The following is a 17,455-nucleotide window of genomic DNA, read 5'->3' on the forward strand; positions in this document are numbered from 1 at the left end:
GGCAGTTGAAAAACTTAGACAAAATCAACAAGGGCTACAAGTATCTACTCACTGTGATAGACACATTTTCAAAATTTGCCTGGGCTGTGCCACTCAAATCCAAGACTGGAACATGTGTTACAGAAGCCATCAGGACAATCATCAAGCAGAGTGGAAGATCACCGCGCTATTTGCAAACAGATAATGGCAAAGAATTTTATAATTCAGTGTTTATACAATTTATTAAAAGCCAGGCAATAAAACATTACTCGAGTTACAGTGACCTCAAGGCCTCAATTGTAGAGAGATTCAACAGAACCTTAAAAAATCTTATGTATAAACAATTTACCCTCCAAGGTAATTATAAATGGATTAATATTCTTCCAGAACTTCTACATAAATATAACAACTCGGTCCATTCCACAATCAACATGAAACCCTCTGAAGTAACTTCATCTGATGAGCAAAAATTGATCAGGACTGTTTATTATCCTAGATACCAACCAACAACAAGAAAGGCCAAATACAGGGTGGGTGATCAAGTAAGAATCAGCAAATATAAGCACTTATTCAAAAGAGGCTTTACCAGAAATTGGAGCACTGAATTATTTACAGTGGTTCAAGTTAAACCCGGGACCCTTAACACATATATAATAAAAGATCACCGAGGAGAAATTCTCAAAGGCAGATTCTATGAACAAGAACTCAGCAAAACTAAACAGCCTGACACATATCTCATAGAAAAAATCATCCGCAGAAAAGGCAACAAGTTACTTGTCAAATGGCTGGGTCATCCGGAAAACAGCTGGATCGATGCAAACAAAATAATAATATGAGCACCTGGGATGTTATAAAAAGGCTGCCAGAACCTGAACAACAGAATAAGAGAAATGGCAAGTTGCTGCCTGAAAATATTAGGTGTCTTATTGTTGGGCCATCAGCTTGTGGTAAAACTACACTAATGGTTGATAATTTTTTATTGGCACCCAACTGGTTAGACTGGAAAAACAGGCACTTGTATGTCTTTTCTAAGAGCTTGGAACAATTAAAATATCAGCAGCTGATGAAGCTATATGATGGATTGGATATAGCCACTTTTGAACCAGATGTTAAGCCACTTCATGACTGTCTCGATAATTCTGTTGTTGTGTTTGATGACATTATACTGGATAATCAAAACAAGGTTAGAAATTTCTTTACACAGGGCCGGCACAAAAACATTGATTGCTTCTACCTGGCACAGACTTTTTCTAAAATACCGAAGCAACTGATCCGAGACAACAGCAATTTTATATGTGTGTTTCATCAAGACCATACCAACCTCAAACACATACATGATGAATATGTAGGTGGGGACTTGAGCTACAATGATTTTTCCAAGTTTTGCAGCAGGTGCTGGAACCAGGACAGTTATGGGTTTGTCACAATTGATATGACAAGAACACCCAATAGTGGCAAATATAGAAATAAAATCAACAATTTTCTAGACATTGAAATATAAATAAAAAAACATGAAAAGGCCAATAATTGATGATCTTAAGTTAAGAGATTATCTTGTAAAAAGATTTAAGGGATGGAAATCAGAGACCTGAGGAATTTATGAAAAACACAAACAAACAGAACAGCCCATAATTGATGCTATTGGTGAATTAGGTAAGAATATCAAAACTGTTACAGAGCAAAATCAAAATTTGATCACAGAGCTTGTGCCTGTAGCTGCTAGGAACATTTTAGATTATCCATTCACCCCACTTTCCAGTATTCATACACCTAGTCCTATTGCTCCTAGAATAATTGAAGCTACTCAGGATCCTATTGAATTGGGTCTTCTTGCACTAAAATATTTAACCACACCTAAAGACAATAAAGATGAGGTGTTTGGCTTATATGCTGACACAGAGCTTGATGGTAGCATCATACATAGAATTGGCAATTTCAGAGTAACATTTATGGGAGATGATCTGATTGTTTATTCAGAATCTCGTCTCGGAGAAAAAGGTGCTTTTGTTAAGTACCCCGGAACACCTGGGTTGTGGGAACTGATGACTAGGAAGAGACCTGGCAGCTATACAGATCAAGATTATGAGCATTACAAAGAAATATTAATAAAATCAGATGCTCTATACCAGAACAATGATCCCACACAAAAATGAGTCAAGTCTAGCAGTGGGGCAAAATACAATAATTTAATGAAGCCCATATGGTCACAGATCAAGACTGGCAGTGGAATCAAACAATACAACACCCTGCCTAAAGAATTTGTGTGGGTTGATGATGTCAGGAAACTTGTAGACAGGATATTGGTGATAGCTAGGGAGGAAAATGCTGGCAACCACAATTTTTACAATGAAAAGGTTGGAATTATGGACATGATAAGCACGAAATTGTCTAATTTTATAGTGAATGACCCTAAGGGGATTGGATATCTTATAAAAATTATTAATACTCTACCCCCCAAATTTTGGAATATTTCTGAGGGTCGGGGCCTGGTTAATGACATTATAAACAAGCTGCCATTTGAACTACATATTCCAGGCTATCAGTATTGTGGTCCAGTCACAAAACTGGATCATAGATTAAACAGAGGGGACCCTGGTGTAAATCCCCTAGATGCTGCTTGTAGAGACCATGACATAGCATACAACACACATTCTGATCTTGACAAGAGACATGTGGCAGACAAGAAATTAGAAGAGGCTGCATTTGGTAGATTTGTAAGCATAGATGCTTCTTTAAGTGAGAGAATATCAGCATTGGGAACCACCATAGCTATGAACACCAAACAAAAACTGGGGTGGGGGCTGTGAATATGTATATAATAAACCTACAATGAAGGCCAAGGGTGTTATGTATCAAATACCTTATGCAGGTCTCAAATCTCTTAAAACTATTGACAGTCTCTTGACCAAAAAGCAGCGCAAGAAAAAAAGCTCTTGTATTGCAAAGGGCCATGGTATGAAATTGTTGCTTAGCACCCCCCAATTAAAAAAATTACAGCAATCTAGAAAAAAATCACATGTGGGGGGTTTCATATTTACCATCCCTGCCATCTTAGCTGCTCTCGGGGCTGTTGGGAGCTTGGCTGGGGGATCAGCTGCCATAGCAAAAACAGTAATAGATGCCAAGAAAAATAGGGCAGAATTAGATGAGCAGAGGCGCCATAACCTGGCCATGGAGAAAAAAGGCAAAGGTGTTAAGAGAGCCATGAATAAGTTTAAAAAAAACAAGAGCCGCTTACAAACCAAGATATTGAAGCTTTAATCAAGCCTCTGGGCATCAAACATTTTAGGGGTGTGTACATGTCTGATTCTTTACCAGAACAACCACTCAACAAAGAGTGTGGCATTGTTAATTTGGATAAGTACAAAAATCAGGGCACTCACTGGATTTGTTATCTTAAATATTTAAAAGATGAGGCATTTGTGTTTGATTCATTTGGAGGTGTTCCACCTGAAAATTTAATAAAACATCTAAAATCAGCTACTCTTTATTACAATAATGCCCGTGTTCAAAACTTCAAAGATGTTAATTGTGGACATTTGTGTTTATCTGTTCTTAGATATATGTCTCAAATAAATAAACCATCAATTGAAAATTTTCAAAAGGCCTTGTGGTATTTAAAACATCATGGGGGTATTCCATCTCACCAGCCAAAATTCAATATTGAAACTCAAATTGCATGATGACATAGTGTATCCCAAAACAATAGCTCTCAGAGCATTTTATGGCATGTACCTAATCCCCAATATTACACACCACAACAACAAAATTGCAGTAGGGGATCAAAAAATTGTCATCACTCCAGGGCAGTATAATCTGTCCACTCTAAATGCTCAATTACCCAGAGGTGTAGTGTTAAGTCAAAATTCTGTCACTCACAGAGTAGAGATTGTATCTGCTACAGAAACAGTGAATCTGGGTACTATAGGAGAGCTGTTAGGCTTTGAGAACAACACAAAACTTGAACCAGCCATCAAACACACTGCTATGAATATACCCAAATTCTTGGCCATAGAGACTCTGAATATTCACTGTAATGTGGCTGAGGGTATGATCACCAAATCAAATGGCATAGGCACTCACAAACAAACTGGGATCATTGCAACATTCAAACCTAATTCTGAATTCATGGAGCCAATCATCTACAATCCATCCCCAAAATTATATTTTCCTGTGTGCCATAATAGAATAGATTATATTGAATTGATGGTCACTAATGAAAAAGAAGAATTAGTTGATTTTGCTGGAGCCACAACAACTGCTATCATAGAGATTAACATTTAAATAAAAATACATACAATGGAAAATATTGAGAGTTATGAGCTACAATCATTCCCTCCAAACAGGAGGACATTTGCAAATTTAAATCAACCCAACACAGAAATTGAGGTTGATCTTGATGTAGGGGATGGATTTATACACCCTCACAGAGCAGATATATACATCAAATTTGATGTTGTAAAGCTCGATGGAACAGATTATCCGGCAAATTCAAATATAAGATTGGTGGACAATTTTGTACCACATCTGTTCTCTGAAATTGAGATCAGAAAGCATGGTGTTGTTATAAACAGAATAGATTATCCCGGCATTACCTCCACAGCTTTGGCCACACTAAAATTATCCAAAACCGAGGCTTCTTACTACAAAATAGGTGGATTTGAGGCTGGTGATAAAATTATATCTAAGAATCACACAGTGCTGTTCCCCATGCGCCTGTTGCCAGGATTCTTCTCAGATTACAAAGATATTATGTGGAAGGGTGGGTTAAGAATTACATTTAGAAGAGCTGCCAATGATAATAATGCTTTGATGAGGTACAGCACATTAAACTCTACAGGAGAAGCTCTGCCTAATACCTTACCAGATGCAGGCAAGTGCATTATTCAGACTATGGAGCTAAGAATCCCTGTTGTTGAATATGAGGCCAGTTATGCTCTTAAATACAAAGCTGATATCCTAAAAATCCACAGATTCCTCTGCAATTTTATACATATCAATGTGTACAGAAGCCCGCATCTGGTACTTATTATGAGTTTGATGCTACAAATTCATTCTCCAGTATACAATATGACATGCCTGATTTTGTGGTGGTACTGTTTCAGACTGGAAGACACAACAACCAGGAAAAAAATTCAAGTAAATTTGATAACTGCAACATCAAGAACATTTATCTTAAAAATGGCAGAAATGAGGTCTTTCCTAGAGAAAATTACAATTTAGACATGTCCAAGGATGATTTCCTCAAATTATATGAGGCATTTACGGCATTCAAAAGAGTCACTACAGGCAATACTGACATGTATTACACACCAGATGAATTCAAAGCACGGAGACCCATGTTTGTCATCAACACTTCAAAAAGAAAACAAGTTGTGATGAATGACAGGACAAACATTAAAATTATCTGTGAATTCCATGAGGCATTACCTGATGACACCATTTGTAGTGTTATTCTCATAGGGGAAAAATCATATGTTTATGATGTAAGAAATGAGAGAGTCACGGAGCAATTCTAGAGGGTCTCTGCATATTGCATTGTCTTAGTACTAGATATGCAAGATGAGCCTGGTGTCCAATTGAACTTAAACCGGAAGTGGACCGGAAGTGGACCGGAAGTGGACCGGAAGTAAATATGTGTGGGTGGGTGTGGGTGGGTGTAGGTGTGTATAGGTGTGGGTGGCCTAGTTTTAAGTATGGCCATCATTTTTGACAGGATTATGGACAACAATCTCACAGAAGTGCTTTTTGTAAATATATGCAAATCAATCTGAGGGGGTTCATACTTTCCGAAGAGCATTTTTACAAAATCTTGGATTAGACAAGATTCCACACTTGAGCAATAGGCATGTTGAGAATTTTTCAGAAAGTATGAACCCCCCTCATACTTTCCGAAAAATTTTCGAAGGCATTTTTTACAAAAATCTTTGATTAGGCAGGGTTCCACACTTGAGCAAAAAGCTCATATGGGCATGTTGAGCTTGTTTTAAGTATAGCCAAATCTGCTTGAGGGGGGTTCATACTTTCCGGTCCTGTCCCTACCGTAAATACCACTACTCACAAGTGGTATAAATAACCAGCTCTTGTATACAGAAATTGTCCAGAGTACTCATACTCCAAAGAACATTCCAGCTCAAAACAAAAAGACAAAGAGCAACACTTTTCCTAAGATCTGAAGATAAATCTCCAAAAGAGATACAAGAAATCGTTACCAAGTATATCGATCCAGCTAAAGAAAAGATACGGATTGGAAATGTAAGATCGAATAGGAATACTCTAATACTAGATGTGGCAATCGAGGAAGAAGCTACAAAACTGAAAACACATAATCAACTGGTGTCAAGAGGCATCACATCAGAACCTATTAAGAAAATAAATCCTCTGGTCATCATTTATGACGTGCCAAGGTCCTACCAGGATGAAGAAGTAATCGAAAACATTTATACTCTCAACTTTGAAACATCAACTTCGCTGGAGGAATTCAAACAAAATGTCAAGTTTGCTTTTAGGACTGGTAGGAGGGATGGCGTTGCTAGCCATATTGTGCTTGAGACAACTCCGACTTTTAGAAACATGTTTAAGAACAAACAGCAGATCTATCTTCCATTCTCGATACACAATACCAAGGATTTTATTTCAATCCCGCGGTGCTATAACTGCCATGACCTTGGTCATGTTAATAAGCACTGCGAGAGGGAACCAGCATGTGAAAGATGTGGAGAAAGCCACAGAACCCAAAAATGTAAGGAACATAAGAACTTCAAGAGATGTATCCCTTGCAAGTATAGAAGACGTAACTGTAATCAAGAGGCCTGTCCAACGTTTCATGATTTGTGGGAAAGGACAATCAGTAAAATTAACTATGGCTAGCAATCAAAATGTATCTTAAAGGAACAACAGTGAAGCCATAAAAATTTTACAGTTAAATGCTGGCAGGTCTCAGATGGTTACCGAAGAACTTAGACATATGAGTGAACAGACAAATACCGATCTTACACTCATTCAAGAACCTTATCAGGTCAAAGGTGCAATAGTTGGATTCCCAACGACAACTAAAATCTTAATTCATGGAAATGAACAAGCAGCGATAATTGTACTTAATAATAATTACAGAGTGCATTGGAATAAAAACCTGTCGTCAACACATTGCCAAGTGGCTGAAATAGACACTGGGAGTTCGGTTTGGATTTTCCTCAATATATACTGTCAATACAAAGATCCAATTATCCCGTTCCTTAGCGTCATGGAACAAATAGTTGATTGCTACTCAACAAATCAGATACTCATAGCAATTGACAGTAATGGCAAATCAAAATTATGGCACAGTAAGACAACTGATGATAAGGGTCGACTAATGGAGGACAGTATCGCATTAAAAGACTTAATAATATTAAACAGAGAATCAAACATACCTACGTTTAAGAATAGACACGGTGCAGAATCTAATATTGATATCAGTATAACAAATCGAAAAGGAGCAGTAAATAATATAGACTGGAAGATTTTTGATAATGAGACTGTAAGCGATCATAATCTCATTAGAATAACAATACAAAATAAAGGTCGTAAAAAGTGGAACACACAATACCATAGAGTAAACTGGATGAAGACAGACTGGGCAAATATAAGAAGACACATAATTTCAGAATTGCCCCGGAAGGAATTAACGAACTTGGAAGAAGGAATCGAAGAACTCTATAAAGTAATGGATTCCATCTTAAAAATGGAAGTAGCAAAAATTAAGATTGGAAACCGCAAAAACACTAACATGTGGCCTGATTACTTGTTCAAAGAAGACAAACAACCAGAAAACTAAGGAAATCATATCAACAGCCGAAGACATTCCGAGATAAGCAGTTTTTCCTAGAGAAATATAGGGACTCCAAGTGGAGGTATAATAACTTGGTAAAACAACATAAGCAGAAATCCTGGGCGAACTTTGTTAAAAGAGAATTGGCTCGAGATCCGTGGAGTTTTCCTTATAGGATGGTGACTGGCAAGTTAAAGCAATCAATAATACTCACAACATTTAAGAAAGAAAATGGTGAGTATACTAAAGATTGGGAGGAAACGGCGAGTTACCTCATGCAACATCTTCTTCCATTGGATTATCCCCAAGATGATAATGATATACAAGCTGAAATAAGAAGTAGAAGAAGAAATCAAATATATACATCAAAGACTCTTTTGTTACCCTTTACGTTTGAGGAGGTGGCTTCTGTTATAGATAAATTAAAGCCGAAGAAAGCGTCTGGGCCGGATGCAGTCCCGAATGAATTAGTTAAGATTTCTAAGAATGAGATATCGTATCATCTTCAACAGATCTACAACCTATGTTTAATAAAGGGTGTCTTTCCAGAATGCTGGAAAGAAGCCAATCTAACCCTAATACTGAAGAATAAAAATAAAGATCGAACTGACGTCAAATCTTATAGACCAATATGCCTGCTGGACACTTTTAGGAAGATCCTAGAAAAACTACTGCTTAAAAGGATAGAGGAAAGAGAGCTCCTCAGAGGCACACCACAAAGGCAATATGGATTTAGCAGAGGACTATCAACAGAGGATGCTATTAACCTTGTTAAGAGAACAGTCCATGAATCCATGTACAAGTACGTACTTGGAATAGCTGCTGATATAAAAGGAGCTTTTGACAACGTATGGTGGCCCTTTACACTTGCTACATTGAGGGAACTTGATCTCCCAACAGCTCTTTTTACGTGATCAGTGATTATCTAAATAACAGAGGGGTCAACTACGTTTGGCAGGATCAGAGTGTCCATCGTGAAGTCAATAAAGGATGTCCCCAGGGCTCCGTATTAGGCCCCAAGTTATGGAACATCACCATAGAACCGCTGCTGGAAGAACTGAATGAGAATCCCTTGTCCATTGGAGCAATTGCTTACGCAGATGATCTGATGATCATGGTAGGCGCCAACAATAGAAGAGAACTGGAACTAAAGGCTATGAATCTTTTAACACAGTTAGATGTTTGGTGTTGCAAGGCAAAACTTACCATTGCAACTCATAAAACTCTCTCAGTATTACTAAAGGGGAAGCTTATGAGATCTCCTAGTGTAAAACTTAATGGTAGACCAATTCGGAATGTTAAGTCCCTTAAATACCTAGGAGTATATATTGACTCCGGTTTAAGATTTAGATCGCACGTTGACTATGTTATAGAAAAAGCAAAGACGGAGTTACATCGAACGTTGAGCATGGGGAATACAGTCTTCAAGGTTCCTTTTGATATCGCATTGATTTATTATAAAGCGATTTTTCTCTCAATTATAACATACGCTGCGAACACCTGGGCTAATATAGATTTGAAGAACGGGTGAAGTCCAAACTTAGATCAGCGCAGCGCAACGTCCTTCTTTGGATCTTGGGAGATTTTAAAACCACTCGAACTCTCTCACTTATTGCGATTGCTGGGGTCCTTCCCCTGGACATTGAGGTACAGCAGGCGGCTACCAAGTATTGGATTACCAAAGGAACGGGACAGAACTTCCTTGCGAACCATCATATTAATATTATGAGGAAGCAAGAGGTTAAAGCCTTCTTCGCAAATAAGTGGGAGCACGAATGGAGTCAAGATGCTTCAATACATACTAGGAATTTCATAACGACCATTGGTAAGAGGAACAAGTGGGTATACTTTAAACCATCCAAAGGTCTCACACACTTTATAACAGGGCATGGGCCCTTTAAAATGTATCTCAGGAGATTCAACCTGAGAAATAGCGACACCTGTGATAACTGTGGCGAATTGGACACACCCGAACATAAGGTGCTAAAGTGTAAGGAACACGCCTCAAGATATGTGAGTGAACTCAGACGTAACCTAGGCCAGTTCAATAAGGAGACAATTTTTGACAGCCAAATTAAGTTTAATATTCTAAATAAACTATCTGCTGAAATTTCATATGTGGAAGAACTTAATTATAGTGTCAGATCCTCGTCGCAACAAAATGAAGTTTCGTCTGTTCCTACATATGTGAGAACAATCAATACAAGATCAATGACAAGGAGATCACTCAGGACAGAATCCCCTGAACAGTGTTAGACTAGATTTTATGAAGGCCCCTCTTGCATAAACAGACGGAAATTTTATATTACGTCAAGTAGATCAAAGTGAAATCGGTGGGTGCCGGACTATTTGGCCCCGAGACAATAACGGAACTAAGTGATCTTAAGTGATAAGTCTGAATTGGAAGAACTGTATGCAAAGTGCTCTTAGATTGAGGCTCGTGTGAGTGTGGAATTACCAACTTGGCTCTACACCCTTTTGAAGATTTAACCGGATAAAACTTCGAGGGATTCAAGTGCTGTATTAGAACGGAAGATGCTTGAATGAATGTCATGGACAAAGACAACTTAAGAACTTAGAACTCCCTTGTTGGGAACTATTCTTCCCTTGGAAATTCCCTCAGAGAAGCCGAAGGTGAAAGGATAAGGAATTTTATCATATCATCTATTCAAGAAGTCCGACTTCCAAACATCTTCCACTGCCTTGAAGAGTAGGGAGTAGATTGAAAATGAAGAATAAATTATGGAACCCTCAAGAGTTAAGGTTAAACTAAGAAGCCAGATTGAATCCACAGCCGAATGATCCATCCAGAGCTCCAATACCAATGGTGCCTTAGGGCTCCCTGTGTGCCACCCAGGTTAGAAGGAAGTTACCAGAAGCCAAGAAGCCACCAGAAGCCAGGATGACTACAAGACTGGAACTTCCCATACTTCGGGAAAGTCCTTCCTTGGGTAATTCCCTTGTTTTCGGGAAGCTTTAGGTCCAAGGACCTGTAATACATATATTATCTATTTATCTGTACACTGTTATTTTCTTGTATATATTTATATCTTGTATTTTACATAATCTATCATATTATTATATTATAATATTTTCTCTATTAAAGTGTATCTAATATATATTAGATTACACAGTCAAATAAATTTATAAGACCTAACACTTAGTCTAAGGACTAATTTAGTAAATACTTATTACATTTTGAACATCTTAACTTACTACTTATTTTCTTTTCATTCATATATTCTCTTTCTGAGTCATAACTAATTAGTACATACACCTTGGTTTATAACTTAGGTATCAAGGTATAGAACCCACTCTCCTTTCCCTGTCCTCACCTATTTACCAAGCTGTAAATCTCTTTACCTGCATAATGAATAACCTCTTTCTGATTTCCATAAAACATAATTGGGACGAAACCGCTCTCAGAAAAAAAAACTAAGCTCGATATGCAAACAACGAAGGAAAAAAGACTGAGAGAGAAGGTGAGGTTGTGAGAGAGGCGAGAGGAGGTTGGAGGACCTCGTCCCTCAACGTCCCAAATCCTGTATATCATGCAACGTGCCTGACTCTTTAGCCCACAGGATAACAAAGTGTCGCAACTCCTCCACGGTGTGGAACAAATTGCGAACAATGCTCAGTCGTATATGCCGCACCTCAGTAACAAAGTTTACGGATACAGATATATTTTTCCTGACTTCAATTTTTTTCCACCAACAAAACAACGAGCAGTACAATGGTTGATAACAGAATACTTATTATATATATGACGAGAGCAGTTTTCAGAAACAATTCAGTATCTTCTTGCAAGAACAATATGAAAAAATTCCTCTCCAAGCAAGGAAGAAATGGTACGCAAATTTCTTATTAGTGCTTTATACTTAATTTAGGTCAAACAAAAATGTAAAGGTTAACCAGATAGAAATACAAATTGAAATAGCAATAATACACTTATGTCAAACACAATGTAATTCCATAACTTATATATCAGAATGAGACAATAAAAAAAATAAAAAAAAATATTGGTTATCGTTAAGGATTGTCAACCTGATGGTCGTAGGTTAAAACCCCTCCTATGGCAGAAAATTTTCGTAAGTTTAAGACATATCTCATTGTGTTCATTGTCCACGCTGTGTGAAACGGAATGATTCAGTTTGGAATTAACGATTGGGGGGGGGGTATATTAAATTACGACATCTTCGTTTCAACGAACCGAGAAGTCGTGAAAAATATCATAATTCTTATAAATATTAAAATTACATTCATTTTTTTAGTGGTATAATCGCAGCAAAAATCAATGATCTTATGAAAGATTTCATCTTGCTCTGAATTCAGCCAAAAGGCATATGTCACCGATCTAATACATTCTCCCATACGTATATTTCAAAACGTTATTGAGTGGTTCATATCGATAATTTGATCAAAGCATCAATTCTTGACGCCGAGACGATATTTTCTCCAACTACCTCTCCTCTCCTTTCGTTTCCATTCTCTTCTATTTTCTCTTCTTATTCTTTTCTTCCCTCCTTCTCCTCTGCTTTTATCTCATATCACCTTCTCTATTTTTCTCGCATCTTATCTCATCCCACTCTTCTCCACTCCTCTTATCTCCTTTCATGTCTTAGATTTACGACTCCGATGCACTCTTCTCCTCTTCTTTTCATTCTTCCCTTTTACTCCTTTTTACTCTACTCTCGTCTCCTCCCCTCCCCTCCTCTCTTCTTTGCTCCATTTTCCTCATCTCTCCTCGATGGTTTCCCTTTCTTCTCAATACTTCTCCTCTCCTCGTCTATCCTATCTTTTTTCTCTCCTCTACGGTTCCTCTTCTCCTTTCGCTTTCTCCTTCTCCTCTTCTTTGTCTCCTTTCGTCTCCTCTAAACTGTTATCCTTTCCTTAGGCTCATCAGCGATGAAAAACTAGAGAACCTAATTCTTTCTTTTAGTAATACTTTCGTCATTTGCGATATAATATTGATATTTTTAATAATTTTAAACAATAATACTTATTTTTCATTTCTTTCGCATATTTCACAAATATCCATTGTGCATGTGGCAACCCTGAAATTGAGCCTAACTCTACACGCAACCCACCAACGCCTTTTGTAAATTGAGTTGCCTAGTTTCAAATGTCGTTGTCCTAATACTTTTTAGAGACACTGTACAGAAATATGTAGGCTACATATAACTTATTTAAACTCTGAATGTAACACTCGTTCATGAAAACTACTTTGTACATTTTACTTTTAGAATTTTAAGTCCAGAGTGTTAGATCTTCCATCATATAGATATTTAGTTGTTAGATTGGAATGTCATTCCGAAATAATAGCAAATAAAAAAAGGGCAAGCTACACATTATTGGAAAGTTTCATACTTGATACTGCGTATGAAATTCAAAGTTGGAATTGTATTTTCTGCTTATTTCAAGTTATTTAACGGCAAATTTATATTTCAATTGTTCATGTATGTTTCCTACTTACATCGTAATGTCAATCTTCTGTCCAGATTTTGAAATAGGAAGACATTTTACACAGATTTCCGTTGTTTTTTTTAAGAGTCATCAATTTTGCTATTCGCGCCCATGTTATGTAGCTGGATGTTTAGGCCGACGAGACAGCGTTGCCATATTTCAGGATCCCGGTCTTTATAATGCAAGCTGTGGCTATGCCCCAGTTTCGATAGTTTTATTGTTTACGTATTCTTAATATGGTTGAAGTGTTACTTGTGTCATCTTAGAAGCATGCAGACGTATATCACCAATACAGTTGAGTAGAAAGAAGCTGATATTTTATTTTTCCCCAACCCCCGCTCCCTACAAATAGTAAGTGGCTACATAAAATATTAATAATTTGTTGGTCTCATTAATTGTATATAAAAATGTTATATTTTGTAAATTAAACGTTGTGACACTGTGAGTTTATACACTGCATTTATTGCTTGAACGATATATTTCGGGACTTGATGTGATATTGAAACTAAACCGAAATGTTTCTTTGAGAAGTAGACGAGACATTGAAATTTATATGAGCTCATATGCATGTACTTTTTTCTGTATTTCAACCAGGACAGTGTTCAGGGAAGAGTTTAGAGAAGGGAGGTTTGACAAAATGCATCAGTAGTATAAAATACGATATTACTGGTACAAAAAAGTACGAACCTCAATCAGATTAGTTTGGCCACACTTAAAACTAAGAAAAGATGCCCATATGAGCCTATTGCCTACAGTGTGCTACTCTGTATAAGCCAAGACTTTAGTAAAAAGCCCTCGGGGATTGCCTGTAAAAAGTACGACCCTCCTCAGATTGATTTGGCTACACGTACAAAAAGCTGCGTCTATCAGATTGTTGTCCATAGGATCGTAAAAAATATGCCCCTCTTGGCATTGTTTTGGCCACACTTAAAACTTAGCCAAGATGCTCATATGAGCTTATTGCCTTTAGTGTAATACTCTGTCAAGTGTGCTTAAATACTTGACAGTCAGTTCAGAGTATTAATATGTTAACCCGAATATTTTAATTGGGCAAAAAAGGTAAAGTGTTCCCCTGTGCATAGCACCACGCCATGAAGGCGTATAGGGGGTGTGGGGGTAACGCCCCACACTTTCTTGATCCGGTCGTGAGTGGGGGTGATGTGATCAGCATCACGCCCCTGACCGCCTTTACCCCCCAGGGTTCCCCCCAGGTACCCATGTTATTCGACACTGGGTGGGCGCCAGGCTCAACTTGTATATCTAGTACTAAGACAATGCATTATGCATAGGCTTTCTAGAATTGCTCTGTGACTCTTTGTTTTATTTCAGCATATACGACCAGTGCATGATCATCACTATTTTTAAATTCTTATACAATTCCTCCATAGAGCATTGTATAAAGTGTATGATCTTTTTTGTATAGATCAAACTGATATTTGACCAATCCAGATTATCTGTTACAATCCAAAGCATGTGTGTTAACTTATACTATCCCAGTTTGTCATAGAGGGATAATATGTGCTGGCATTATTCATTGTAAGAAGTTTGTATCAGCGTTTGCAAGCACAGTAGGTAATTTCAAGACTGGGTAACTTTGAAATGTGCCTGGCACTTGAGAAACTCAAGTCGTGCTGCAAGGTCAATACTGAATTTTGCGTGCCAACAGTTGTTCAGTTCATTTGAGTTGTGCAAGGCCACGTTGTTATTAACATGGTGCCGTGTCGACACATCCAGGTTGTCGTGTACATAGAAGATCAATGCTACATGACAAGCCTGTGCGGACACGCATTTGCGGTAAATCATTGCTTCTATAGATCAACGTAATAAATTATTAACTTTATGACCCATCATAATTTGTCAGACACCTGCGTTTTTTAATAGAGTATAGTTTTATTAAGTATATAGTTTTTGATTTGAGAACCAAGAAATTATATATAAATACCAAAACCAAAAATAGTAACACACTAAGTATACAAAGCACACTGGTGAACCAAACTGATATTTTGAATTAAGTATATAGTATTTCATTTGAGCCCCAAGTAATTATATATAAATACCAAAACCAAAAATACCAAATCAGAAATATTGTAATCAATGTGATAAGAATATATCTAGCTCTAATTGGGCTAAGCACCAACGTAATTGTGATCCAGAGAAATGCAAAATGCCCACTAAAATATGCCCAAAATGCCATACGAAATTTTGCAAGACATACTTCAATAGACATATAGGCTCTTGTTCTGCACAGGCATCAACATTGCCCCCACAGCTATCTACATCTGGTCTAAAAAGAAAACTTGTTACATCCGATGATACTAGCCCGGGAAAGCGACCACGCAATGTACCTATTCATAGTAGTTTTAAAGGTCAACTAAGGGATTACCGTTTTGTATCAGAGCCAAGATGTTATATTAAGAATTTTTTAAACAGTAAAAATCCTGATAAGCTAGCTTATCTAAATGCAAAAAATGGCTATTATAAGCTATCTCTTAAATTGTATACTGAATATAAGAAACGAAACAGCACAAAATTTACATACCCCCACATAACAGAAACTGTAGCCGTCTACTGAAATACAAACTTAGACGAAATACTAAGCAGGTTGATAGACCTATTGCTTATCAAACATTCTGAGTTTGCTGCTAAAGATTCAGGATGGAGTCTTTGCGGATCTCCACACAGGCTCAATGTTTATATTTCTGAATTCAGACCTCTACAAGGTTCTACATATATGCTTTTACCTGACAATATCAAAAACAAGAAAGCCGTGGTTAACGTAGAAAATACCGACCAGAAATGCTTCCTGTGGTCTATTTTAGCCGCTTTGTATCCAGTTTTAAATCATCCAGAGCGAATAAGTCATTATAAACATCGTGAACATGATTTTGATGATGGTATGGATGGCTTAGAATATCCAATGCTTATCAAGAATATCGATAAATTCGAAAAAAAAAGACCAAAGATAGTAATGGCCGACCATTATCTATTAATGTGTTGTCCGCTTCTCGTGGCGATTGCTTGATAGAACCTCTTAGAATCAGCAACTTTGATTATGACTCTGCTGTCCCGATCGATCTGCACTTAATTGACTTAATTACCATTACACTCTGATACGCAATCTTCAGGCTTTAGTCAGAAAGCAACTAGGCAAATCCAATAGAATATACAAGTTGTGTCGAAGATGTTTGACTGAGTTTGATGGTCAAAAAATAGTAAATGATGTTGATGAAGAGAATACCGAAATTGCTAAAAACAAGTTGACTGAACATTTAAAATACTGTGGCAACCATAAACCTGTTCATATGGCTATGCCTAAACCAAACGAAAATGCCAAATTAAAAAAATTCAAAGCCTTGTTGCGGCACCCAGCGTATATAGTTTGTGATTCTGAATTAAACCTTAAACTGTTTGCTTTCTGCAGCCCATATACTGAAGAATCATCAAGTACGGCATATCAGCTACACAAACCTTCTAGTTTTTGTTGTGTGGTTGTACAGGATGATGTTGTTAGTAAATCATACTTATACAGGGGACCAGATGCTTTTAAAAAAAATGCACGTAAAATAGAAATGAGTGCCGTCGCATAGCCCTCAATAGTTTGTTAAAATCAGAACCTATGCTACCTTTAACGGAGGATCAAATCGAAGATTTCAACAGTAAAGAAAAATGCCCGGTATGCAATTCTGAATTTTCGGATACAAATATCAAGGTGCGTCTGTGTAGTAGCTGTAATATTAAGATCCAGGGACAAAAATTTGTCCCGATATTTTGCCACGGTGAATCTAATTACGATTTTTATCATCTGATCAGATACGAAGGGTTTGACAAGCAGGATTTAAATATTTTAGCAGACAATGACAAAAATATATAGCTATTAGAAAAATAATCAGCGTTAATGGCAGCCCCATATACCTAAGATTTCTAGATTCATATAGATTTCTGTCGGGTAGCCTTGCCACTCTGGCCAGTTAATTATCTGATGCCCAATTCAAAATTACGTCTTACACGTTTCCAAATTTAGACCTGAAATTGCTTAGGCTCAAGGGTGTATATCCATACGATTATGTTACCGATTTTTCCAAATTTAACGAACGTGCTCTACCACCGCAAGAAGCGTTCTACAGCAAACTCAGAGCATCAGGAATTACCGATGGCGATTATCGCCATGCCCAGTTAATTTGTCAGAATCTTGGTGATTAACAC

Source organism: Lepisma saccharinum, chromosome 9 (assembly GCF_977018435.1).
Source record: "Lepisma saccharinum chromosome 9, izLepSacc3.1, whole genome shotgun sequence".
NCBI lineage: Eukaryota > Metazoa > Arthropoda > Insecta > Zygentoma > Lepismatidae > Lepisma > Lepisma saccharinum.